The sequence below is a fragment of the Passer domesticus genome, chromosome 8, assembly GCF_036417665.1.
Source record: "Passer domesticus isolate bPasDom1 chromosome 8, bPasDom1.hap1, whole genome shotgun sequence".
Lineage (NCBI taxonomy): Eukaryota > Metazoa > Chordata > Aves > Passeriformes > Passeridae > Passer > Passer domesticus.
In genome coordinates this window covers 35,952,945-35,980,813 of record NC_087481.1, presented here as the reverse complement: position 1 = coordinate 35,980,813, position 27,869 = coordinate 35,952,945, and the positions used below count along the sequence as shown (strand labels likewise).

General features: G+C 35.3%; 1 protein-coding gene and 1 long non-coding RNA gene across 21 annotated transcripts in view; one reads left to right on the top strand and one right to left on the bottom strand.

Annotated features, from left to right (window-relative positions):
* The window catches only part of KCNMA1 (potassium calcium-activated channel subfamily M alpha 1), a 423,584-nt gene that overhangs the window by 249,499 nt on the left and 146,216 nt on the right, over positions 1-27,869 (bottom strand). The gene's annotated exons all lie outside the window — the stretch shown is intronic.
* Positions 141-7,704, top strand: LOC135306439 (uncharacterized). 2 transcript variants are annotated; one of them, XR_010367258.1, is made up of 3 exons: positions 141-422; positions 3,310-3,409; positions 7,404-7,704. It is a non-coding gene; the product is annotated as an uncharacterized LOC135306439 (long non-coding RNA). The 2 variants fall into 2 exon arrangements; XR_010367259.1 differs by having other exon boundaries at positions 235-264.

Here is a 27,869-nt window from a genome sequence, read left to right as displayed (position 1 = left end):
TCAGCTCCTGTTCTTTCTTTCATTGCCTTACAGTTGTAGACAACTTGTTTTCTTCTTCTTAAAAGATGTTCTTTAGATTTTTAGGTAATGAGGTTTTGTGCTCCATGTACATAGATCACCCTGAACAGGTTTGTCTTTGGCCTGACAAAGGATGTGACTGCAGTGTGGAGATTGCCAGCTGGCTGCCCCTGCCTCTCCAGGCTGTTAACTGGCCATAACTGCTCCTTGGCAAACCTGCTTGTCCTGCCTTGAATTTCCGTGCAGGTCTGGCTGAACACATAGCTTATATATTGCATAATACTTGGCATTACACAATTATTCAAAATAATGGAGGATAAGGATAATTTTATTGAACATACTCATGACAGAAAAGCAAACTTTACATGAAAAAAGGGAGAGTATGTTTCCATTAACTAAAAAAGGTAAAACAGACTGTGGGCTTTGACAGATAACTTGCTTTGCAAGGTATTAAAATCCAGACTCATTTAAGACTTAAAAGATAAAACTGTATTTTGATATTTAACCAATCTGATAGTCATGGTTCTCTACTGCTTCTAAGACGGATGTATACATTCATACAAGCTCTCAGTTCTCACAAAACCCTGGGGGAAGATTATCACTAATAAAGCCTGGCACTTGGTATATGCTAATATTCAGCTGTACCCAGAAGAATAGCTCTGAAAAAAATTTCCCTCAAAATAATTTTATTCCTAGAAAATACTCAGCTAGGTATCAACCACACTTTTTCCTCCAGTTTCAGTAAGCATCCTGCTCTGAAAGATTTTGATCTCTACTCTCTCTAGACCAACAGCAAAGTGCCACTTGCATTTTTAAATATACCACTGGCAAATAAATGTGGTGATAGGTACAGAATCCAGTCTTGTGCAAATAACCTAAGTAGGAGACCTCATTTTCAGGATGTATCAATAAACAAGACCATATCCAAGGCTACATCCAAGCCAACTTCATATAATGAAGCTATATGAAGATCAGCAGCTCCATGGCAACATCGTACACAACACACAAACTACCCAAGAAACCAGATAAATAGTCAGACATCAAATGTATAGTAAGCTCCATCTGCCCTTTCTTTAGTGCCAGAAGTACCTCATTTGGTTTGATACCCCAATACTACCAATCCTACTTTAAAGAACAAAGCTGATTCATTCTGCCTTGAAAATAACATCTGTGCTGTGTTAATGAACGTGTGTCAGAGATGTACAAGTAGCACTCACTTGGTGTTTTCCAAACTGAGTAATGGCAGTGTGGGTGTTTACTGGGTAAACTAAAGGCAACAAGCATTACTCAGCTGCTGAGGTCTGTCACCCTTCTTATGAAATACTACTTTTGCATATAAAATTTCTCATTGAAACAGAATTATTTGGGAGTTTGTGTATGAAGTTTGAATGGGGATAGGTATGCATATTGCTTTTTTCAATGCAAACATGCAGTAAGCTCACACAAAACTCTACTCAGCCAACATGAATATCCTACGTGGAGGTTCACTGCAAAGTTGTACAGTTTAGGCACCCAAAGCATATTAAACAAAGGAAGAATTATGAATATAGTTGTGATACAGAGAAATAAAGTTATTTTAGAAAAATTAAGATGCTGTAGTATTTAAGATTATCATGCCCTGACAGATAATCCATACTTCTAAGCATTGTATCATGAATATGTCTCCCAGATCCCAGTTCTAGTTGCACACTTTTCTTTAGCATTGTTCTGTATTGAAGGGCTTTTTTCATCTATGAATGGAAACTCACAAGTTTATTTGCAGGGCTCCTTGACTGACATTACTTTGACTCCAATTTAAATCTGGTTTGGTAATTCATTTAACTGCTTTTAGAAGGATGTGTGGACATTCTCGTTCAGCGAGGTGCAATGACTTGCAGAGCAGCAAGACAACAATTTTCATTGTAGAAATGACAATACATTTGGTGGTATTCATTTGTGTGAGTCCCACCTTCCTTTATTATTCCCCCATTTTTAATCTCACCTGTTTAAAATAATTTTCTGTTCATTAAAATACTCATATCAATATAACGCCATAAAAATTTATTATTTGATATTTATATTGAGTTTAAGATATTTCAAAAAAATTGAATTGTAAAAATATTTCATATTTTCATATAGTGCAAAGAAGGACATACTTAGAAGCAGACCAAATTGTGATTAACTAAGAAATTATCTAGCTAATGAGATTAACAAAGGGATTTAGAGGCTTTCACTTACATGAAAAAGACATGTACACAAAGTTACAGGACATGACTTGTTCAAGACAGTATTTTAATGAGTACACATTCTTTATCTTCTCTGCTTATACCAGAAATATTACTTTTTCCTTTGCTAAAGCTTTTGAGAAGGTAAATATGAGGATGAGGATTGTTTCTCTTGAGAAGCCTTTCTCTTGTATATCTAGAGAAGTGCACAACCACATATCCTAAGTTAGGTTGCTAAGTTTCCAGATGCTTCAGTGAATTTTAATTTATGGGCCACAGAAGAAAAAGCAAGAAAAAAACTTCCAATACACTAAAAATACTACACATTTCAAATATATTCTAAAAAAAACTTAAAATTTATTTGTACCTGCATGTCCAGAAAAAATGAATTCCTGCAGGCTATTACAGAACAGTGAAACCAATTTGAATTTCTAAGCCTTTGTTCCTCCCCTTTATTGCTTTATTTTTGTTGAAATTCAGCTAATTAAAAACTTGCTTGCTTTAAATGAGGTGAAGCTTATGTTTTTATTCCTTTTTTAGAGGAGTGGTAGAATCCTTCTAGAAGTTTTAAAAGTGTGCCCCTATGGACTATATGATGCTGATTCTGTGTTCACATTAATTGGCATCTCTTGCCTTCTTTGTTCATTCTACAAAATCTCCTGTGTTTTTTTCCACTCACCCTGCTATGTTTTTGACCGATTTTTTTTTGCTCTGCTTCCAACCCACACTTCAACTCCTGCCAAGGGAATTTTAAGCCATTAATCGCTGTCAGATTTCCATACTCACAACATTTAACCAAATTCAACAACTCATTCATCCATATTACAAAAAAATAAACGAAGGAAAAAAATAGAACTACTTGAGAATAATGGAGAGTGCTAGCTTTCTAGAGTTTGATAATTTTGCTTAGTACATAAGTATACTGAAGGGATAAACATGCATTAATCAGGATTGAAATTATCATCTAATCACTTTTTTTAATTTTTTTTTTTGGTAGCTCTTTAGACATTTGCATTAATAGAATCAGAATGCATACAGGGAGGACCCAGGAGTGATCTGCACTAACTGCATTGTGCTTACTTTTCAGACTCTACAATAACTGTTTGAAATGCAGAATTTCACCAAAAAACTGAGTATCATTCTAACATGTCCAATGCCAGTCATCAGGTAGAAGACTTCCATAAGAGGTCAGTGCAACACTGGAACAGCTCTCCTGGAGACACGGAATCCCTGTCCTTGAAGGCTTTCAAGACTCAGTCAAAACCAGAGCTCATCTCATCTCTTTGGTAGTTTACCCCTGCAAGGATTCATTCTGCAAAAGTTTTAGAAAGTTCTCTCAGCTATATGTTAAAATAATCTGTTGTGAAGTCCCTAACTGGAGGGAAATGAGTAGCCCATAGTCACATAGAATATGCTGAGTTGTAAGGGCCCCATCAGGATCACGAAGTCCAATATGATTATGAGAAAAAAAGTTAAAAAACAAAAATAAAGTAACTACTTTGAAAAAATAAACCAAGCATCTATTTAACATAATTTGAAATTCAAGACCAAGAAAATGATCAGTTGGATGAAGTAGAAACTGATATGACTAGAACACAAAAAAAAGAACGAGTTCAGATAAACTACGAAATGAAACAAGGATATAATAGCTGAAAATTAAGATTTTGCAAGTTTTTCTGAAGTATTTTATAACAACCCTTTCAAGGTCATTACAGTAATGTGGGCAGTTTGCTATGTGCGAAGTGCCTGATGTTGCTTCTCATAGAAATGTTCCCTTAAAATCAATGGGTTTGGTAGTTAAAAATGATCCCAAACCTAAGTCTGTTTTAATTTTAAAAGCCTTTTCAGCTGGAGGCCATATGGTCATGGTTAAATTTCTTATAAACAGACCTGGACCAAAACAAGCTGAGATTAAGCAGGATCTTATAGAGTTACAGTTAAAGCATTACCTGCAGAGGATTACAGTAGACAATCAGTCACATTTCTTGCCAAACTATGACCTTTGTCTTACACAAAAGTCACATTCATTTAGGAAAGGTGTCTGTACAAGGAGAACGGCTCTCTCTCAACCAGTTTTTTTCTAAAGCATATGGATTGGCACATTTGATTTCCTTCAGTAAGAGCCACATACAGTAGGGACCTATATTATGAAACTTCACAATGCTCCGTTCCACTGAACGGAAAGAGACTAACACTCAGGACTGTACTTTCCCTTTAATGCCTATGCAACTTCTGACATGACTAATGGAGCCTAATTACACTTGTTAGTCCTATTCAACACTTCCTTTTCAAATTATTAGTTGCAATAGGCCTCATGCTTTAGTGCAGCATGAAATGAATCCCACACCAAAGAAAACAATCACCTTCTCTCCACACTATTATATTTTTTGTTCATCTAGTTTTGCTTTTTATTAAGAGGTTGGAGAATGGGATCTAAAGAAATCATAAAACAGATTTAAATGTAATAATGTTAATCTAAATTTAATAGTTTTGCCACCTCTTTGTTGCCTATTGTATCCTGGGAAATGGAATTGGGACAAAAAGACATTTTGCCATAGATTAACTGCATGAATTTAGAGTGTCAGTCTTCTGCTGGAAACAGACACAACAGAGAAGCTGCATAATCATCTTGTTTCTAAACAAGTTAATTTATCGTGAAAAGGTGCAGAAAAATAAACCCTTTGATGGCTAGGAAGTTAAATAGGGAAAACAGAAAAATAAATTACAATGCTAAGTACTAGGAAGACGTGGAAGAATAGACAAAAATTATGTGAAATTACCAGATTTCAGCCAGGCTACAGATCCCCAACTGTATTACAGAAAGAAAAGCTACTACCACTATGAAGTCACTTTGAAAACTAATTTAATTTTTTTAATAAAGTTGTTGAACTTGTAAATTTAAATAGAGACTAAAACATTTTTTCTTTTGTAGGCTCTTCTGCTCTATATTAATGAGGCTATAGCATTGAAAATACTTTAAAATATGTCATCCACAATTAGGGCCTGAGCATTCCATGGTTTTCTAGCACCATCATTTCTTTCTGAACAAGGATCCAATATCTGAACTTTGATTTGTTTAACTATCATTGTATTTACTCTGGAAAGATGAATTAGTGCAGTATCATCTGCCTTACACTGCAGACAAAATGAAAGGACAGCTTAGATAAATACAAGCTGTTGGAACTGTCTTGGAGCTTCTAAATACTTTTATTCCATAAATATAGGATTCTGTATGTGGGGTTTTTTTTAATGAGAAGTCAGTAATGCATATTATCCTGAAGCCAAGTTTACCAACATTTTCTTTGCTGTTTCTTCTCTCTGTTACAGCCTACTCAAACTTGGCAATAATTATACCCTAATTCATACTTCTGGTATTAGCCCTTACAGGTGAGCAGGAGGTTATCAAGGAGACAGAGAAATGACAATAGGAGCTGAAATAATCATCTAGCTAAAATAATAAATTCATGTATTTATGAAATTATGTGGTCACTCAAGCACAAAGACAGAAAGTGGAATAAGAGATTGTGACTGTCAATTCCCACCTCATCCTCCATGTTCTAAGTGGAGATCAAGAACAGCACTGCCAGACCTGAGGAACAGCAGAATGATGGGCAGAGCTGAGAGTCAGTGAAAGTCTAGTCTGAAACTATCTATTATACTTATTACATACACTATGGAGGACACTCTATCACAGCAAAATACGCTGAAATAGACACATTAGGGGACACGGAGCAAATTCACCTTGTACAATAGCAGAGTTGCTATTTGTACATTGTAACATCATAGAACATACTTGGCATGTCAACAATTTCATAAAGCTAAAAAGGAAAACATATAATCATTCAATAACCTTTTCCTCACTTGTGTCCTGTCCAACTGCAAACACCTTTATAGGAGACACTTGATAGGCTTGTTAAAGCTACCAATGCCACAGTAAATCAGCCAAATAATGGGTGTCCATATGCAAAACCCCCAAAGCTGGCATAAGCAGAAGCATTTTCACTAACATCAGTTCTACTGTGCCTACTTGCACGACAGTACTTGGGGATTGAGAGTCCAAAGCTTTAGGAATCTTGTATAATTAAGTGCTGTAGCAACATTTTGATAAGTTACCAGCATATTCTACCATTAAATAGCAAGCAGTGATTCAAGTACCCATTTATCTTCTTGCAGCTCCAGGGACACCACAGTGAATGTGTTCTAAGCGAGACTGTGCTCCATATATTACACATGTGCATCAACACCAATGGCACATTTGTTTCTGGCCTTGTCAGGTGGACTTTCCAACAAGACTTCAGCAGATTACTATAAATTTTTTTTTATTATTTTTGGTAATATATATCATTAGTACAATGCGTATATTTTTGTAATAATATTATGATCTAAAACTAATATTTTGCTTATTACTGTAACAGGTACAAGTTAAAAACTGCATACAGACTTGCAAAATGTTTGAAAAGCAGCTTGGTGTGAGAGCTTTCTCAAGCAGTTATCACAAATGGTAACTGATTCCCAGTTATGAGAATGCAGAGTGCATTCAGGAATGGGACTTAAAGCAACATGACCATATCATCTGAGCAGCAAACACCTCCTTTATCTCTGCATTTTTTTGCAGACTCAGACAATCTCAGCCTTCAGAGAAACAGAAAACTCATAAAATTAATCTCAGCAGGATGGTGGCTTTGCAAATTATTAATTAAGTAAAAAGCACCCATCACTACAATAGGCCTGAAAGAAAAAAAAAAAATGAAAGCAATGCCAAGTTCTACAATTTGATTCCATTAAAATAATAGAATTAATTAGGGGTGGTAGGGATGAATGATGCCCTGATTGCCAAGGGCATGGCCCTGCCTGCCACTCTCCCTTTCCCTACAATGCAGCCAGCTCTGTTGCTCCCTGGCACAAGCTATTGAGGTGCAATAGCTGAAACAGCAGGTAGAGGTTCCCTGCTTAATGGGCACTTACAGCGGAAAAAATCATTCAGATATGCCTCTAATAATCCACAGTGCCCAGATCTGAGAGCAAAGGGTCCAAATGGAACAGATGACTCAAAACACATATGTAGAAAGTCATATCTACAACTCCCAACTTCACTGATCAGGTAAACTGTGGGTATGAAGATATCTGTTACTTTCCATCACTAAGGCCTCTCACTGAAGATTTTTTTTTTTTTATTAATAGGAGCAAGTTTAACCTGCAGAAAGTGTTATGATGCATGGGCCTTTAAATTATTGGGGTTTAAGCAGATTTTTTGAAAATAAACTTTGCACGTTCCCAACTCCAAGAATAAGCTTGACTGAATAAAAGAGAATACCAACTGAACAGACAAAGCAGGAATACCAAACCAAAGAGAACAAGTATTCTGAGCTGCTGAGAAACTTGACTGATTTCTGCTGGACTTCCAGGAAATTAACAAGTCGGGAAGCCAGGTCAAACTTGTGCATACACTAAGCACTATATGGGAAGCCTTTCCACCATTGGTGGCCTCCTGGATGTTGTCCAGGTAAGCACTGGCATTTACACAGAACACAGTGAAGATTTCAGTTTGCCTCCTCAATCTATTTTGCTCTCTTCTACAAGAGGGTAGAGAAACAACAGCTACTCTGCAGTCACAGACTGGAAATTTAGCAAGACTAACCATAGTAAGCCCATAACAGAGAAAAAAAAAATTCTTTAAAAACTTCAACAAAAAATACCTACATTTTACACAGTACAAAGCTATTATTCATTTTCTTCAGAATATGTTCCTTAGAGCATAGATATCCTTTTCTTTGTTCCTGTTCTATTTCTTCTTACCTTTGAGCTACTGAAGGTGTATTTGATTTTAAAAATGTCACAGGTTAGCCTATGAATTTATTACATGATCACATGACAGGAAGACAATTAAAAAAGGTATTAATATTACAAATGTACTATATGTCAAAACTGAGTATTTTCAGATTACCCTTCCCAAATGTACAAGGCTTACAAGTCAGGCATCAATTATTAAAAGACTTGGTTTTGGACCCAAATTCAGTGTTCTTTTTAGTCATCTCCTGGTGTGAATTAGCTGGAGACCATGCTTTTAAGCTTGGTTCTTTAATATATCTTTATATAACCTGAGGTTCTTTAATATATCTTTAATTATCTTTAAGTTTTAAGAAGAAAAAACAAGCCAATACTCTTAGACATATAATAAAACTGTCATATTTGTAACATTTGTGGGCAACCTTTCCCACAAATATGTATTTAAATAAAGCCTTCATTAATGTAGCATTCTGTGATGAAAACAATCTATCATTCATATATCATAAGATAGCAGGTTTGAAAGGCAAATATAATTCTTTACATTGATGAAAAATAATTTAAGTTGACACAGAAAGCTCTAAAATATATGGAGATTATTAAAGGCCGAAAAGGATGGACGAACTTGACACTTTGAATTTTTGGGGACAACAAAGGAGACGGAAACAACACAGCTATTGTAATACTGATTAATAAGAAAAAATGAAGAGTCATTAATTTTTGTATGAATAGTCAGCATAACCCTTAGGACAACATTTTTCTAATTTTTTTCCACAGTAAACTATTTAAAAGATGTGATATGCCCTTCCTTTTTATAGGGTACATAGGATAACCTTATTTTATTTCAAGACAAAACATACAAATTCATTAGACAAGCTTAATTTTTAATATGCTTTTTATTTCACTATAACTATTAATAGAAACATGGAGGTTAAGGACATGGCTTATAAAATAAAATATATATTTTTTTAAATGCAACCAGTTAGCCAAAGTGTCATGCTTCCAACATTACAAATCACAAGATTGTAAAAAAAATTTCAACACAAACATTGTGAACAGATAATTCATTTTGTATATAGAACAACAAATGGATTGTGGACAAAATCTATTTTTTTTTAGTACACCATTCTAAGTACTTGAAAGCTATGCAGTTATTTCACAAGTATCCAGAAGACTTATAAAAATTTCTGTATCTAGACTGAAAAAATGGATTCATTCATCTCATCTGTTCTGACAGCTGCAATCAGAGATCATGAGCTCTGCAGATAAAGGACCAATTTTTTATGGTATGTTTATACAGTGGCATTTGCAAAACGTGCAAAGCCTAAACTATTATACTGTGTTTCACATAATAAAAACCAATGACAATCAGAGACTCCACAGTGATGTGAGTAACTCCCCAGCCTCAAAAGGTGTTCGGGCTTCTGGCAAAGTATCTTCCACTGCACTGCACACTTGTGATGGAATCCTACTTATTTTTTCCTGTTGCTAACACTTCCTTCCCCCCAGTGAATCTCTTCTCATTAAAATCCATTCAGCACTTCTGCTGTAACATTTATAAGGTGATTTGTCAACATGGTGACATGTCTATATAAAAAACAGACGCAAGGTCCCTGACACAAACCTGATTAATGAGAACAAAGTGTAATGAGAATTTCTAGTGGCTAATGTCACAGCAAGGAAGAACAAAAAAAAAACCACTGAGGACTCTTCTGGTACAGACTACACCACATTAGAACTGTGTGAAATATGATACTATTTGTCCTAATCTGTGAATTAGTAACAGAAAAACAGCTCTAAACCATGTCAAACGTTAGCAAAATCAAAACAAAGCAAGCAAGCCTATACTTGGAATTGGCCTACAAGAGTGCCAAACATTTTTAACTGTCCACCCAGAATTTATGCAGATGCTCAGGGGGTTTTATTTGCAAAATTTGGGTTTTCCCTCTCAGTGGAAAGAAGGTCATACTAAAAAAAACAAAAAAAAAACAAAAAAAAAAAATATACACAACAAAAAAACAACCCACAAGCCAAAAAAAGACTGTGTCCACGAAGCAGTGGACACAGCTGAATGAGGAAAGCTAACTGGATATTTTCTGCTGTAAGGAAATGTAGGATACAAGAGGGAATGAAGCATGCTCAAACTTTGCCATGAAATAAGACATTCAGAAGCAAAAACCAATTCACTGCTTCCCTCTTCGGTTATTTCCCCTTCTGTCAGATTACCAGTAATTACCTCCTTGCGGATCACAGTGGTGAAATGAGAGTATTCCTGTCCTACAGTCTTACATCTACTAGAGTTAACTAAACTCTGAAAACCAACTATTTTTGGAAATTTGCACTTTGCATACATAGTCACAGAATTAATGCAGGAGAAAAGCAGAAGTAAAAATTAGAGTAAAAAGGCAAGTCATTCAACAGCTTCTGCTTCTACAGAAAAGGATATAATTTTCCTGAAAAGTGTAGCATCTGGCTCACTCACTACTTTGATGAAAAGAGGAAAGATCTGTAACATGCACTAATTTCACTCAAATATTCTTTTCTTTTATCACCTGACTTAATGGCTAAAATCCACATTCAAGTTACTGGCCTAGTTCAATGCTCTGAACTGAGGGGAGAACCAAAAAAAAAAAAAAATAAATTACAAAAATCATATACAGACCAAAAATAAACATTTCTATCTTTTGCTAAGGTGGTTAGCCAAAAGGTGATTGTGGCCAAAAGGTGTTTGATCCTGTTCTCGCTTTTAACTAAAATTATCAAAACGTGGACCTCAGGAATCTCATTTGTTAAAACTAATAATATATTTATGTTTTAAAAAACTTTTCATTTCTTTAGGGCTCATACTCTTAAGATGTCTCAGATAACAAATCAGAACATATAAATCAGGCTCTTGCTTTTAAGTGGCCACTGAAGCGAGCTAGTTACTATTGCTTTATTCCTGGTTTTCTCATCCTCTCCCCAGTGTCATGGTATATTACAAAGAGCAGTTTACCTGTCCAGCAGATGTTTCTCTTAGAATAAGAGGAAGGTGCTGCATTACCTCTTTCCTTTGAAAATGTTGGCCAAGGATATTATACACCCAATAGAACAATAGTTGTGTACATACACACATCATGTTGTGAGCCATCTCAACTCTGAAAAGCTGATAATCCTGAAACACACTGAGGTCTCTCAGCTGTTGGTCAGTTAGATGGATGAATGGAATTAAGAGTCCTTTCTAAAGAAAAGTTAGTGCTAATGACTACATTTTTAAGAGGGAACCTAAGAAGAGGAAAATGTAACTTTACTACTTGCAAACTGTAAGTATAGAGATACATTAACATTATTTCAGATGACTTCTCCTTAAAGATGGACAAAGCAAACAAAATTAGATGGGGTCATCATGTCAGTGGCCAAAAAACAAGCAGCTGATCCTGAGTGGCACAAGTAACCTGGAAATCATGCCTGAGCTTTTAAACTATGATGGAAAGCTCAATAATAACTATGCCATCAGTCAGCTGTAATTTTTTTTAGCTTTATTCTTATTGAATAACACAGATGTGGACTTCTTAGCTTGTCATCTTAAAAAATAAATTTGGATAGCTGCAGAAATCTGTCTTGATACTGTGCCCACCATCACATTTCAATGAGATTTCTCAAGGCAAACAAGAACAGGTTGCCTACTATGACTCAGGCATCTTTTGAATCATACCTGCTATCATAAATTGGCTTGGAAAGCATTATCCTGTTATTTTTTTTGTGCTTCTGGAAGTAAAAACCATTGCTGCTTTCAAACTACAACCCTCTATTGCAAAAAAATAAATCAAAATATTTTTTAAAAGTTACACTGTTCCATACATATGGAGATATACACATACATGGGTATATTTTCTTATTTGAGAAAAAACAATGGAAGAAAAATATTAGAGTAAAACATAATGGGGAAGGTTTAAACAGTTCCCTCAGAAGGTAATTCTTATAAATTAGATGGCAGCAGAAAATTCAAATACCCTATTTATTGCAGTAATCTGAACATCCATTACATGGAAGCTCCAATAAACAGGTACATGTGCCTGGATTTATTAAAAATGCAACACTCCTGGGTCACAGTTACTTCAGTCATATAGCTGTTCCCCATTATAGAGTAACTTTGCATATACACTGACAATATAGAACCACAAAGAACTAAGAGTACAGTCTCCAACAAAATAAATTTTAAAAGAGGTCCCTTCATGATAAACATACTATTTTAACATACCATTTAAAATACATTGCTTGGAGTATTTTTCCTTAGTGGTCTAGAAGCAATTATCATTCATTTTTACAACCAACCCCTATGCATGTCTATTCATCTTCAGAAGGGAAGAGTAAGGTAAAATCCCTAGTCACATACAATCCTTCTGTCCACGTTTATTCACACTACTGAAAATGATGTGCTTGCCAGAATCATACTTTCCTTTTTTTATAGTTCTCATCTGTCTTACCATGTTTTCCAAAGCAATCTTAGTTCCATGAAATTCTTATTTGCACTAAAAATTCTTTCACTGATGCAGTCTGTGTGCCACCTTCTTTTATATCTTCCTGATCTGCCTTGGAAGTTCTGAGGTACAGTCAGGCAATGTGTTCAAAAGACAGCAAAATCTTTTAAAAGCCTTAAATCACAGCATAAAGTACACTTCGCATAAGCTTTTCCTTGCATTCTGCAACACCTGAACTGGCTAACACACTGTTTACATTCAAGATTTCAAGATCTGAATTAAGAGTCCAAAGAGCTCAACAGAAATCTTTCTACTGATGTCATTTTGCTTTGGATCAGGTCCTAAATCAACCAAGGTCATTAAATTATTCTTTTGCTCCTTGCTTTTTCTGTGTCAGTCACTTCAATTTCACTATGATGTCATTCAAGGGTTCATGGAAAATGGACTGACTTTTTATATAGTCACATTAACAAGACCTGATAGCCAACAACAACATGCAAGCGTATAGAAATTCACTGTTCAGTACATTCCAGTTAGTGCCACATCTCAGTTCAGTCAGCCAGCACCAATGACATAATTTTTGGCTCCTTATTTGCAACTTAAGTGTTTGGAAATTAACAGTTTTGAACTCCACTAAGAATTTCAAATATAGAACAAGTCTGTTGGAAACATCCCTTATCCATTTCAAATTCTTAAATCCTGGTTTATAACTGTCAAATTTTATAATGCACAGTTATATTCATATGAAAACTGTGGCAGAGAAAAGCGTGTATTTTATTGAATTTTATTTACTTTCCTGTGAAGGATTTCCTTCTTTTATGCTTTATATTCTTATCTTTATGTTTTCTTTTTGCCTATCACACCCCATTTATCTGGGTGCTCAAGAACAAAGGAATAGCAAAAAACTACTTCATAGGATTTGGGAACATTGAATGCAAACTGCACTCTCTCTGACCCTCAGGGAAAAAAGGTACCTTTAAAACATGTTTTATCTGGCAACAGAAATTATATAATGCTTTAAATGACAGCAGTGATAACATTGAAAAAGTTTCTAAAATCTATTCCACAAAAAAGTAACTTGGTGATCCTGAAGTTTGAATAAATCACAAGCAATTAAAATAGCATGTGAGACAGACAATGGATCTGTCTCCATTTCAAACCCTGTAAGCTCAGCACTGTGCCATTCCAGGCTCTTTACATGATCCAGAAATAAATCCTGCTATATAGGTTAGAGTGAAACATGAACTCTCAGACAGAGAAACACTGCTTTGTGGGAAAGCAATGCACAGAATAGCTTCAGGCTTTTAAAAACTAATAAATCTGGTCTCCTGCAGATGCTCTTCAACTAACTTTCCATTTCTGCCCTCAGTGCATCTGTCTGGTTCACTATATACTATGAAGTGTGTTAGGAAGTTCATTATATCCACTTATCTAAGCTAGTGCTGAGTGGCAAATATTACCAGCTAAAAAAAGAGTAAGGGGGTGGGGCTCCCTGATTCTTTCAAAAATACCCTATAATACTGAGCAGCTTAGATTTTGTTTCTATTTCCCTTAGGGGTGACAAGTAGTCAAGATAGTTATTGCTTATTATGATACTTTCAGCATTTCCTAGAACTAAGTATGTGACTCCACACAAGAGCAGTTGGTGATTTCTCCATGAAGTAGAGACAGCAAAAACCTGTTGTATACTTATTTTGAGTATGGTAATTACACTGGGCATTTATTATGTTAATGAAGTAGGAAAGCTACTTAAAAACAAAAAGAAAAAAACATATTTAATTTCTTTAGGAATACATTATGAGCTTCACTGCAAAGTAAATCAGTCAGCAAACAATTTAGTCATAAAACAATGAAGAGATTACCCCATGTGCCTGCACGTATGACACTGGCCTGAGGCTTATCTTGTAAGCACAGTAATAATGAGTTTTATTTTTGGGAAGCTATTATAATAAAGAATGTGCATCTTTAGAAAGCACATATATAGTTACTAAGAATTCTAATCACAGACTAGTGGCCTCTCTAAACTAAGCAAACAAATAATTTTGGCTAGATTCCATTTTATATTTAGCACTAGCAAGTTCCAACTCAATTTCGTCTTTCAGACTCCATGTAGTGGGACAATGCTGCTATAGTGACCAAGGCAGGAAAATCACTTTTAAATAAAACCTTTCCATTACTAATTACTACACTGAATGTGCAGTTAGAAAATTCAGCCTAAACAATTAAAAATAAATTAATTAATAAATCCAATGCTAGCCTTCTTATGCTTAACAAGTTGGCAGAAGTTCCTACTTAAACCCCTCCTCTTTACAGTAATGAAAATGGGGTACCTTGAATGATACATGCTGTATCTGCCTCAGTGCTAGTGTTATGTTCCACTCAACAGGTTAGGTTAACAATTTGTGGGTTTAGTGCTAAAAATTATCTCCACTGTTCTCCTGAAGCATCTGATTTGAATGATAACACGATGAGGTGAGGTGGGAGCATACTGGCAAGAGAGAATGCTTCACACCATTACTTCCTGGTTTCACATCATTTTATAGAGAAAAATTAATCCAAAACAAATAGTCATTTTCTGAACCCCAACAGCAAAGTTTCTGAATGAAAACCAGGAGTGTTTAAAAATGAAACTTCTTTAAGGCTGTCCTGAATTTTAAGGCTATATAAAGGATTGCAGCATCCCTTCATTTCAAGAAGACTAGATAATGCACAGATTTATAAAAGTGTAAAGAGTAGAAATTATAAAGTCTAACTGTTATCTGATGTTAAAAAAATTATACACACAAAAAGTATACACACGAAATTTTACTTCAGTAGAAAAAGTACTACATTTTTCAGAAGCATTTAACACCTGTTAGACATACCTTGAAAAATAAACAAAGAAGATTTTCATCTGCTGGCTCATAAACAACTATTGCCACTCAAAAATTTATAAAGATTTAAATATAACAAATTTCCCCAAATAGATGTGCCAAAAATTACATAGAACTTTGCTATTCAGTGTGCTGATAGACTTTTTCAAAGGCCAAGGAAAATTAGTTTTATAATAATATTGTTCCCACCATATACTGTGCATCACAAAAATTCCATAGGAAAAACAAGGAACAAGACTGACTTCCAGAGATGTTCTACAGAAAGTGCTCAGTGATCTCTTCCTGAAAACAGCATTAGCAGCATCCAAAGAGAAATTGAGTTACAGCTGCAAATGCTAATCACATACATAACTGGATAAGAAACAATTTCAGTATCTAAATAAGTTACATAAGTTTGAAACAGAAATAACTAATTTAGAAGCAATGCCACCCTAATTAGTATTTTCATGTTTAAAGACTTGAAAGTTTTATGGGTTCCTCTAATATTTATGAGGCTTGGCTTGCCAAGAGCAGTAACACCACTGTTGCCAGCTCAAGGATTTTTAAAGCTCAGGGCAAGCTAAAATCTGCCTGTCTAGCACAGCCTAAAAATCATTCACACAATAAAATGTCCAGTAAACATTTCATTGCCTCTAGCAACCACCTGTTCTACTCATATGCAGTAGCTAAAAATGTAGTATAAGCCCTACCTTATTCACTAATCATTATTCATAGATGAAAGCAATCTTTGATTTTTAAATTGCATGGTCAGTGTATGGAGAACGTGAATTCCATTAAATCTCACTCACTTAACTCGTATTTACTGCCTTCCCTTTTCTTCCCATTTGAAGAAATGTGTTACTCCTTGGAACAGAGTACAAATATTACTATTACATTGGACATGTCTTTATTCTATAATTAGGATACAAAAATCCCAGAAATCTATTGTCAGTTTCTCGCATGAGTGGAATGAAGGAGGGAGAATGGAAGAATCACAAAGAGAAATGTTCCTTCACTTTCATTATTTTAAAGCATCATGAGGAATTTACTTTATGGTGCTGGTTCATCTCGTGATTCCATGCATCATGAACTATAACATGCAAATAATGGCTTAGTGGGGGCTTTAAGAGCTATCCATGTCTAGTTCTAATTACTTGCATTAAGACGCTGTCTAGCCCCTTAAATATCTCCTTAATTTTCTAATTTGTTATTAGTCCACATATCCAATTACAAAGTTTATTTTCACCAAGTTTGTACCTCTTCATTCCAGACAGCAAAATTAATGTCATAGCTTGTTACTTTCATCTGCCTGCCATTTTGGCATAGAGTTCATTGGGTGTTTTAGGTTTCCTGTTAAAGTGATTTGTTTTTTCCAGCATCAATGAATGGGATGCAATTAAAAGAGTCCTAGAACATAACAGGTTCAATCCTGAAGTGTAATAAAATACAGGAAACATGGAAACAGAGTAGTTAGCTGATGGAGAGGAAGACAGAGCAAACAATAAAAAAATAGGCATTCAAGGCTATGAAACTTCCAATCAATGTGAAAAGTGGATTCATCCAATGTTTAAAGAGACTAGTCACTTTTAATGACTATTTCAAATGACCAGTTGTGGAAGTTAGGTGACATAAAGAACAAGTTTAAATTGGTAATTTTATTCACTAGATACTGTTACAGGTGTTTGGCCTCTCCCACTAATCCAATACTTCCATAAAAAACCTAGAATTTGGAAAATTACCACCTAGTATTTCACCTGCAAAATTTTAACTTGGTTTTTAGGAATGAAGCAAATGAGTGATGTCAAAGGAAGCTTTTCTGATGTAGCATAGTGCCCCATCTGCAGCTAATCTTGGATTAGGTATGTGTGCTCAACCTTTTCACAAGCATCCTCACATATCATGCAAGTTAGCCAGAGGTGGCTGGAAGCAGTTACTGAGCACCAGAGTCCTCATGATACTGTATTGTGATATAAGGCCTTCAGTCTTCTTTGCCGTCCCTTTCATTTTTCTAAAATTACATTAACTGAACAAGGAAGAATATGAATGCAAAATAGATGATGCCTCCATCTAGCTTCCTGTTCAATCACTTCAGGATTGAACCTGACATTAGGTATGTACATAGTTATATATATCACTAAAGATCTTTGTCAATACAGCACCAAGTCAAACAATCTGCAAAAATTTCCTCTTTGTCACAAATTGATACAAAATGTCCATACTAACCATGCACAGAAGAGAACAGGCAGCCTAGACTTATTCATGAGTTTTGAATGCCAAGTGTCTCTTTGCACATCATGCAATGAACATCAGACCTATATAATGGAAATGCATGATGTCAGCTGCTGTGTCTGGATGCTGTGAAAGGATGCAAAACATCCTGATGCTGTATTTAAATTGACATAGCTTACTATATTGGGAGTTTTTGCTGTCTCAGTGGGAGCCTGGGGACTTTTGGGGGACATTGCTGTCAAACCCAGCAGCAAAATTGCCCTGTGAAGGGAGCCCTGTCAAATTCATTCCCATCTTCCACAGAAAATTTTTATCCATGTTGTTCCTATTTGGAGAATCCATGTGCTTACTTCAGCTTCAAAACCAAATATTTAAGTTGTCAGTCATGTGAAACAAATTTCCTCTACAATTCCTTTCCATCTCATCAAAGTGAAGCTAAATAGTATTGCAATTGCCTCAGTGGTATGTTTCCTGGTTACAATCAGCACTGAGACCAACTAATTCCTATTACTGCAAAAACAAACAAACAAAAACCCAGAAGGCTAAGTCTCTGCCACCCCAGCATCAGCAAGCTACTGACTAGTCCTCCTCATATGCAGCTGCACATTTATACATATCATACACTTCTGCTTATCAAAAGCTTGGTGATCTCATGCCAGACAGACTAAAATGCACTAAGAGATGGTATATCTTTAGTACAGGAAACAAACCCATTCTGACCACAAAAAGTTGCTTGTGGCATATGTCTAGACTTCTCAAAATTCACTTGCCAACTTACTTTGGCTCAAGTAATCTGAGAGGGAAGGGAAATCAGTATGGAAATCAAGATTTTTGTGAGGCTGGTATTGACACAGATGATTTTACAACCATTCCTTAAGCTGCCTTCACTAAAAACAGGAGAAATGGAAAGAAATGAAGGCTCCACTCCAGAGCCACATGAAAAAATAAATACCAAAAAAAATGAGCCAGCAGAATTAGTAACTTCAATTGTATCCTTAATCTCACTGAATATCATGTTATTAATTTATAACAAAGAATGCTGTGCAAATTTTAGTAGTTTGCTGTCCTAAAACATGTTTTGAGATTTTTTGATTAACTGATATTTTAATCATAGCTATTTGTGGAGATTTTCTTTGTTGCATGTATTAGAATCCCAGGCCTTATTAGTTTGTACAGACCAAGAAACTAATTAAATCAAATTAAGGGAGCTGTTTTACGAAAAATAATTTCAGGCCTAGACCCATTAAGAAGGACAATTACTATTCTGTAGTAATTGATCTCTTACAGTCAGATCTCTATTTCATGTTTCAGTTTTTCTTAGATATTAGCTGTACTGTAGTGAAAACATGGAAACAGATGCATATTTCCTGTTGTAAATGTAAGACAATCCCAGCACCCATAAGTGAATTTAGAAATTGACATTCAAACAACTTATTCTTGTCTGAAGAAACCAGGTTTGAAGTGCTGGGGGAGTACTTCAACATATACAGAGAAAAATTGTAACTTATATTGATACTGTGAATTCAAGAAAAAAAGTAAAGTTTGTTGTTTTGGAAGTCCTGGATCCCTTTAAACTGTGGTACATGGCATTATCAGGTGCTTTTAGTCTTTGGCATGATTTGCATACCAGAAAAATAGACCTATAGCTAATTGCATTGCACCTAACTCATATGAGGGATTAAGAGTTTCCAGTTAGGTATTGCAAGCTCTTCCCAAGCAGTAAAAATGAAGGTCTTTGGGGAAAGTTTCTGGCAGAACCAGTCCTGTCATCTTGTCATTGGCATGCTTAAGGCTTGTAAACAACTTTTCATGGAGCTGTCTTGCATCATTACCCAATAGATAATTTTCTTTATAAAAACAACATAAAATACCTAATTGTCCATTGTCCACCTGCTTTTTTAAATTAAAAGAATTATTTAATCAAGCTTCATAATATATACATACACAATGTATGTATATGGGAAAACACCTATTCCAGGCAATATAAAAGTCATAGCTAGTCATTTTTATTGCAATGACTGTCAATATCAAACCCTGAAGCTGAAAAGTAAAGACAAGCATATTCATCCTGCAGCTCAGTTAGAGGTATTGAGAATGCTAGAAATCTCCATTACAGACAGTTTATTTATGCTTAATTTCATAAGCAACATTAGTTCAAAGATTGGACTTCATATTAATCAATACCCATGGACAGAGCTTGCTTATGTACCCAAGTCTATTTCCAATTACAGGCACAATTACATACTTTGAGATTAAGAAAAGGGTAAGCTGATACTAGGATTCACTAAAGCCCACTAAAGAGCTAAAAGGTTTGGGGAAAGAAAAGGGAGTATAAAAGCATCTGAAGTCCCAAACCATCCTAAGTAGTGGAAAATCACCCGATAGCTTATTACAGAAAAGATGCTTTATTTCTCTGGAAAGACTGTAAGACTATTCTTCTCATGCCAAAACCACAAACCGAAGACAAAGAATACAGCTTGATTCTGACAATTGCATTTTGTAAATGGAAATTGTCAAAATACACTATTTGAAAAAATCTTCAGTACATTTAATATTGTAATATAGGAAATATGGAATTACCAGGATACCACAGAATCATAGAATATCTCAAGTTGGAAGGGACCCATAAGGATCATCAAGTCCAACTGCCTGCTCCTCAAGGGAATATTTAAAACAGAATCGTATGACTAAGAGCATGACCCTGTTTATAGAACACCTGGACACAAGAATTGAATATGCATTGAGCTTGCCAATAGTCGAGGTGATCTATAAACAACCGAGTCTGTGGAGCCCCACTGGTGACTGGCCACCAGCCCTACACAACCCCATTTTGTAACACTGAACCCAACCCATCAGCCAATTGTCCACCCAATGTGTTACAGACTTGCATAGCTGTATGCTGGACGTTTTTCCGAGAAGAATACTGTGAGAGAACATACAAAAAGTTTTGCTAAAATCCAAAAAATCAACTTCAATAACTAAAATCACCTGCACACTTCTTCCACATCTCAAGCTATGCTATTATTCTCCCAACAGAATAACAAGAACAGGATAGGGTCTAAAGAGGAATTCTGAGAGGTTTTTTTCAAAGCGCATCTCTGACAGTATGTGGAAAGTAATTATGAACCACATGTTATGACAGTTTTGGCTTCCCTACCCAAATAAAAGCAGCTCCAAGTATGGAACAAGCTTCAAACTGCTCTAATTACAGAGCCAGTTAAGCACACAAGCAAAACACACCTGCAAGGAGACCCTAGAAGCAGATACTGTCAAAGCAATTTAACACATTAAATATTGAATGCTCTTCTCATACAGTATTCAATAAACAGAAGGATAAAATGTGTTTTCTTTTTATGTAATCTTTTGTTGTTTCTGTAGATTAAATCTACTTTTGAATGCAAACAAACCAAGAAACAAAAGTCATATGTGTATGAATTAAAAAAAAAGCCAAGGAGGAATGAAAGTAACTGTACAGAAGACAGTCCTACATTTCAAGCGTCTGAATGTGTAACACTTGCAAAATATTTGATAATGATAAATGGATTCTCATTTCTAAGAGCTGCATATAATGAAAAAATTGAAATATAAAAAACTGACCCTAAGGTATTTTAATAAATCTGAAATATATCTCCAAATTAAAATTCAGACATTAAGATGATGAGGAGGAGGAGGATCATGTTGATTATAACAGAAAATCGTTTAGGACTGCTTTCTTAATGTGTTTAAATTCCATCTTTGAAAACCTAAACTGAAAGGAAAACAAATTTAATCAGGTTTTTATTTAACTGTGTTACCTAGATAAAGCAGTACTATTCTAAATTTCCTAACTTACACAAAGAGATACTATCTTTTAATAACTACAGAACATAAAAAAAACCAACCAGAGAAAATAGTCATACCATGCAGGGTCCATACAATGAAAGAAACTACAGTATAAAATTGAGGAAAGGTAAATTGTGGGGAGTTAGTTATCTGCAGTCATTTCCCCATATTGAACTCTTCAAGGCTGGAAAATTTGATCTCCTACAGAGAATACTAAGAGATATATAGGATGATGATGTGAGTGGAACTGGATAAAGTCATTCCTGCTAGGTTTATCATTCAACAAAATATTCTTAAGTGTGTGTAGGTTTTCCACACAGCAATTACACATGGGTGGATTTTCTAATATTTGATCATTTGTCTGGTATTTTAGAGGTACAGATAAAACAGAAAGAAGCTACTCTGTCCACTCCTACTACACTATCAGATCAATGCTGTGCCTTGAGCATGAGCAGGAACAAAAAGTGAGTCATCCCTAAAGGTGTGGGCTTGGAGCACAGCAGGCTGCCAGCCCGCAGAGATCTGCCTCCACCAGCTGCATTAGCTTCTTGGAGTTGCAGCACATTTGTCCAGATTGCCATCACTGAAAAAGCAAGTTACTAGAGTTAATGTTCAGTTGTTATTGAATCCCAAAATAGCGCATCCATCTGCTGAAACAAGTGTATAATTACAAGGCTTATTGTTACATAAGCTATTTATTCCATACTGTTCCCTTGTCAATTTTGGAAGGTGCTAAGCCAAATTCTCTTCTGGGGCTTCCCTTCTATATAATTTAGATCAACTCATTATTCAAGCCATTATTTTGCTATTAGCAAGCATAAGACACCAAGGGAATGTGTCTAAACCATCAGGGAGAACATTTCATCTGCAAAAGGGCCCAATGATCACTGTTTCCTGAACCACCCAATTTCAGCCAGTCATCCTTCTACAACTGCAACCAACACTGCAAGTCACAGCTTCTGCCTGCCTATCTTCAGAAAGGTCCTCCGAGTTTGAGAGCAAGGCTAGTTACAAGGCTAAAAAATTCAAGTGAGATGTCATACTGCCCTCTGTATCAGGCTTTGTCCACACTGCTTTTTAGGTTTCAGTCCTTTTTTTTTTCCTCATTCAGAGATACAGTAGTCTAATCTCTGGTGATAGAACTGAGATTTACACAATTTCAATCAGTTCTTGTTAGAACTTTGAACCTCACATGCTTGTTTATTAAATTTCCATTAAGTTGTGTGATTTTTTAAAAAATTCAGCTGAAGGTCAGAACTCCAGTATCCCTATGTCTCCTGGCACCAGTTCAAAACACAGGTTCTTAGAATGCTGCTTGCCCTCTCCAGTTCTAACAGTGTGCTGAAGTAATCACACAGCTCAGTCACACTCTGCAGGCTCCAAACCAGATGTTAATGCAATATGAAACTACCAGAAATTGCTGAGAGAAGTTATCTCAGAGCCAAAGAACAAAATAATTCACAGCAAGCAAATGCTTACATGTTATCTAATTCTAGTCAGCTATAATGATGTTGACTTCATAGACAATCTTGTACTCCTGCGCAGCTGAAGTAAACATTAACCAGAAGAAAAAAGTATTCTAAAATTATAACAGAAACAATTCAAAAACCATAAAAAGATATAAACTTGTCTATTACTAAATTCTAAAAAACAGCCTTATTGAACAGGTTTTCATAATCTAGAGAGTAAAGATTACAAAAACATTAGAGGATAGTATATATATTTTTATTTATATATATTTAACTACTAAATGTTCATTTGACCAATGTCATTAAGATCGGATGACATTTGTAATTTTGAGTAGTGTACTTCAAGAAAGAAGCTGGTTCAGAAAACAGAATCCTATAGAAACTTCTAATGTTAATCCACATTAAGACTTCAGTGTCTGACTAGACAACCAAGAGTTTGTCCTGATGCCATGAAGCTCTTAACTTGAGCTTCCATGGATTACAGGGCTGAGGCTCAGTAGCTCACAGGCCAGCTAACTTAATTCTTCAACAGAACATCCAACACTTACTGAGGCTTCATTCTATTTCTCTAAGTTATCTCAGGACTCTGACTTATTTCTCTTTAAAACAGAGAAGAATTTATAAAATAAAGGCTTAATACAGATTAAAATGAATAATAATGAAATACAGTGTAATGCTTATATCTGTATCAATAACACACCATAACAAGGCATTCATTAATTTTCCCTGTTATGGCTAATCACCAGAATAACCTGTATTAAAAATGCTTTTTTGTAGTTTTCATGCTTTTCATGCTTCTATTTGCCACATGAAAAATGTTATTATTTGTGAACTAATTTGTTTTCAGATAATAAGGGCTATGCTATTTTTTAATAAAATTATGCTAGTGTATGTTCTAGAAATAGCTACTCATTTTAAAAAGGAGCTATGAATTTAACAGAGAAGACTAAACGGACTGAAATTTGCCTAACAGTGGAATACTTCACATTGCTATTTCTTCACGAGTAGGTATTTGCCCAAGGGCTTTCAATAACAGCAATCACTGAAGTACATAATGAAGCAAAATCCTACAAGTCAGAGAAATCTATCATTGTTTTCTTCCCATCAAAATAATGTATTGCCATTTGACATCTATAAAGAACTCTGCTATGCTTTATAAGCTAAGGTAAGCCCAGTCTTGCGTCTAAATTTTGTGAAGGCAAAAGAAGAAATCCAGTAAGTAGGATCCTTCCCTCAGGTATGACAACTGTTCCTATGACATTTTACAGAATTAATATTTATTTATAATGCTCATAAAACTATACATTATTAATCAGCTTTTCACAGCCAATTCCTGTGCCTTACATAAGCATGAAGCATAACACTCACCCTGAGAAACCACTGTTCTTAATAAACAAGGAATCAAGGGAATTCTGTAACATTTTATAAATATAAAATATTACTATAAGATATATGTAAATATATTTTGATAGTTTGAGGCACCAGATAAGGGTAGCTCTATTGACACAACTAAATTTGTTTGAAAAAATTCTGTAGGTTGTCAACTTTGACATTTTTAACTGATAAATTTACAGGAATGTTTTGGTATTAATGCCTTGCTTTACATAATGACTGATGTAGTAATTTCATATATGAGCCACTAACTAATATATCAAATATCAATCAATACATTAGCATAGTGTACCTGGCAGGGAGAGGGGGAGATATGATAAATGTCATATTACAATTTCCCCAAAATAAATTGATGCAGAAGTAGACGTGATGGATTAAAATTCTGTAGATTGCATTTAAATAAACTCCCTCTTTGTGAAATGAGGAGAGGCAAATATTTTTCTTCAATAGTCACACAGGAAGCATTTAATCAAATTATCTTGGTAATTGAGACATTCCTGACACAGAAATTTCCACAGAATTTGAACCAATGGTTAGCTCTCAACCACTGAAAAAAATAAATCTCCTTCAAAGTGAAAATACATGATTCTCATTACTTTTTACGCTTGTCTATACTTTGCCAGCAGAACAATTTTTTCCAAAGATTTAAAGCACAGTTTTTGTACCTAATTCAGAAGTTTTTATGCAAGTATGTATGCTCAGAGTCCAAATGTATCAGGATAATCCATGCAAACTTCACATATTACACCTTCCAGTATAGTGTTCAAGAACAGATTAGCAGAGATATAGAGCGATGATAGACTGTACAGCATCAAGATACACCTACAGTTAATTTCTTAAACACTTAAGTAAAATTAAGCTAAAATAACATTTGTGTTTCTTGGTTTCAAACATTCTGAGGTCTAATATATTACTGACTCCACAACATCTGCAGTACTTCTACTGTGTAAGAACAATTAACAAAATTGCATCAGGTGATCATACAAAAACATACGTGCTATGAAGAAATCACTCCTCATGAGTCTAAGGTGGACAAAAGCTCTTAAGGAAGCATTTTTTATAGCCTGGATATTAACTACTTTAGTTCCATGTTGTTAATATTATAAACCTAAATCAGAGAAAACCATCATTTACACAACATTCTATCACAGTGATAATGGGGCGTGGAACTAGGGTGTGTCCATATTCAAGTACGTATTTAAATGAATTAGCATTTTTAGTTTTTCAGGATTCCACTACTGTTAAGATTATCATTTTACAGACAGCATTTGAATAACCTGGAAGTACAAAGGAAAAATAGAGAACAAAGGTTAAATAGCATGAAAACCACAGAGAAGTACTTCTGAACAGATAGTAAATTGCACTCTAGACTAGGATTAATAGGGAAATAATTATTAAGTCTCTGAGAAAATTCTAAGTAATCAACACAAGAAGTTTGTCATAGCAAAAACAGGTTCTGGGCAACAGAGTGACAGGGCATCCCAGGAATCATCTACAGTCCTGACATGTTCCTTTCAGTCCTACAGCTTTGTCTTAGCACGCGCCATTCCATATTAAAGTTAAGTATCCTACTTACTTTATATAGCCCCTGTTACCGTAGTATCTAACCACTAGTTAGGTGAAAGAGCAGGTTCCACAAGGTAGAAATGCCATAACATATATTTGGGAGGGGGGGAAGACACACAGAGAGGTTAAATGTATTGACCAATATCACTTACAAAAACCACTCCAAAGGAAGAAAATAGCTGTGTATCAAAATTTTCATACTATTGTAAATATTTTGAGTGGAAAGGAAGATCAGTAAACAAATATTGAAGAGAGAAACAGCTTTTGCTCCATCTTTTCATAAAGTGCTGTCCTACAATAAAACTAAAATACAGAGTTTTGACTCCAGGTATCACAATCTGTGTGAAAAAATTATTAAAAGGGGAAAATCTCTCCGAAAATTGAGGAGTTGGTTCAAGTTCAGCCATTTAATAGATGAGGATATGAAAGCAGTGAATTACAAAAAAAACGTGCCCAAAGCACCATACACTTAATAACACAGTTAACAATACACTTAATACATAAAAGTTTTTCCCAGTACTTACAAAGTCTTCCTATATGAGTGAAGCTTTGAGAAACAGACCTGAACTTTTTCTGACTTGGCAAAGGAAATTTAAAAAAAAACTGCAAGAATAGATGCTGGACCAGACAAAACCACAAAATAATTTGCTTGCCCTAGTCAATGGGTAGATGTTGCCACTGGAATCAGCTGCTATGTCTTAACAGCTTGAAATGGTGTGAATGAGAAGCTAATTGAAGTATGGAAATGATCAAACCACCCGTATTTCAAGTTAGTACAGTAAGGATCTTGTGGCGGGAAAAAATAGCAATGACACTAATAAGGCTTGAATAGAAGCTTGTTGTGTTTGAATATAGATGTTTCAGTGGCAGTAGATCTGGTAGAAGAGTCTGAGAGACAGACCCTCCTAGACAATATTTTTTTAAGTGCTTCCCTAATAGGAAAAACACTGCTGTCATATCCCTAACCTCATGACTTTTCGTGACAGAGAACAGACAGATACAAAACCAATCAATCTTATAAGGCAAGCTGAGAAAACTGGTGATGCAGATCACACTTACATTAGACTAAATATAAAGAGCATCCATAGAAAACAACCACAGAAAGTGCAACTGTAAACCTTCAGAATTCAGCAAGCTAATAAAACATTAATCCTTGTCGAACTTAAATATCTTCTATTTTTAAGAGTTCATTTGGCTGCAAATGGCTGTCATCCCTAATCCAAGTACTGTGCTTGTAGCAGATGTTGCTTTAATAAAGTGATCTGTGCCAGAGATGCTTATAAAACTGCACACAACAGAACAGGATTTACTGCTCCAATGCTCATCCTCTTAGATTTCAGGTTCTGCTCCTTCAATGGAAACTTCATATTAGGCTGACCAAGGCAGATTTCAAAACATGGTGCAGCAGGGTTTGGCAGACCACTGAGGGAGTAGCTATAAGGATGAAGTAGTGAAAGGCATGGTCATCAAAATGGCCATGACCCCCAGGGCAGCTGGAATGTGCTGCTTCAAACACCAACCAGTTGCTTAGCTGTCATGTCAATCACCAATGAAAAGCAGACCTATTTTAGAACACTTTTCATAAACAAATTCAATTGAAATTAGTGAATAATTTCAGTGACAATGGATGAGAGGATATCTTTATTCTTTTCTTGAACTACCAGCTGTAATCAGGGCCTTTTTTGTTGTGGTTTTTGATTTATGGGTTGGGGGTTTTCGGAGAGGTTTTTGTACATTGGTTGTTTGCTTTGTTTTTCTTCTGCTTTGAAAGTTGCTGTAGTGTTTACATAGATTTTTAACTGGGACAGATTTAGTAGGGCAGATTATCACCAGCCTCACCACAAAGCATGGTCAAGCAACCACATAGTTTCCTATTCCTTCCCAGTTAGAAAGCTGCTCACATGTACATGCAAACTCTGAAAGCATTGACACTACTGGATTTATTCTAGATGGACTTCAGAACTAGCAGGACAGAGGATGTAGTACTGAGGTGGTGAACTCAGGAGACAAGTGAAGAACAGGACCTGAAGAACTGACCAGTGACAGAGGCTGACTATTCATTGAAACCATTTA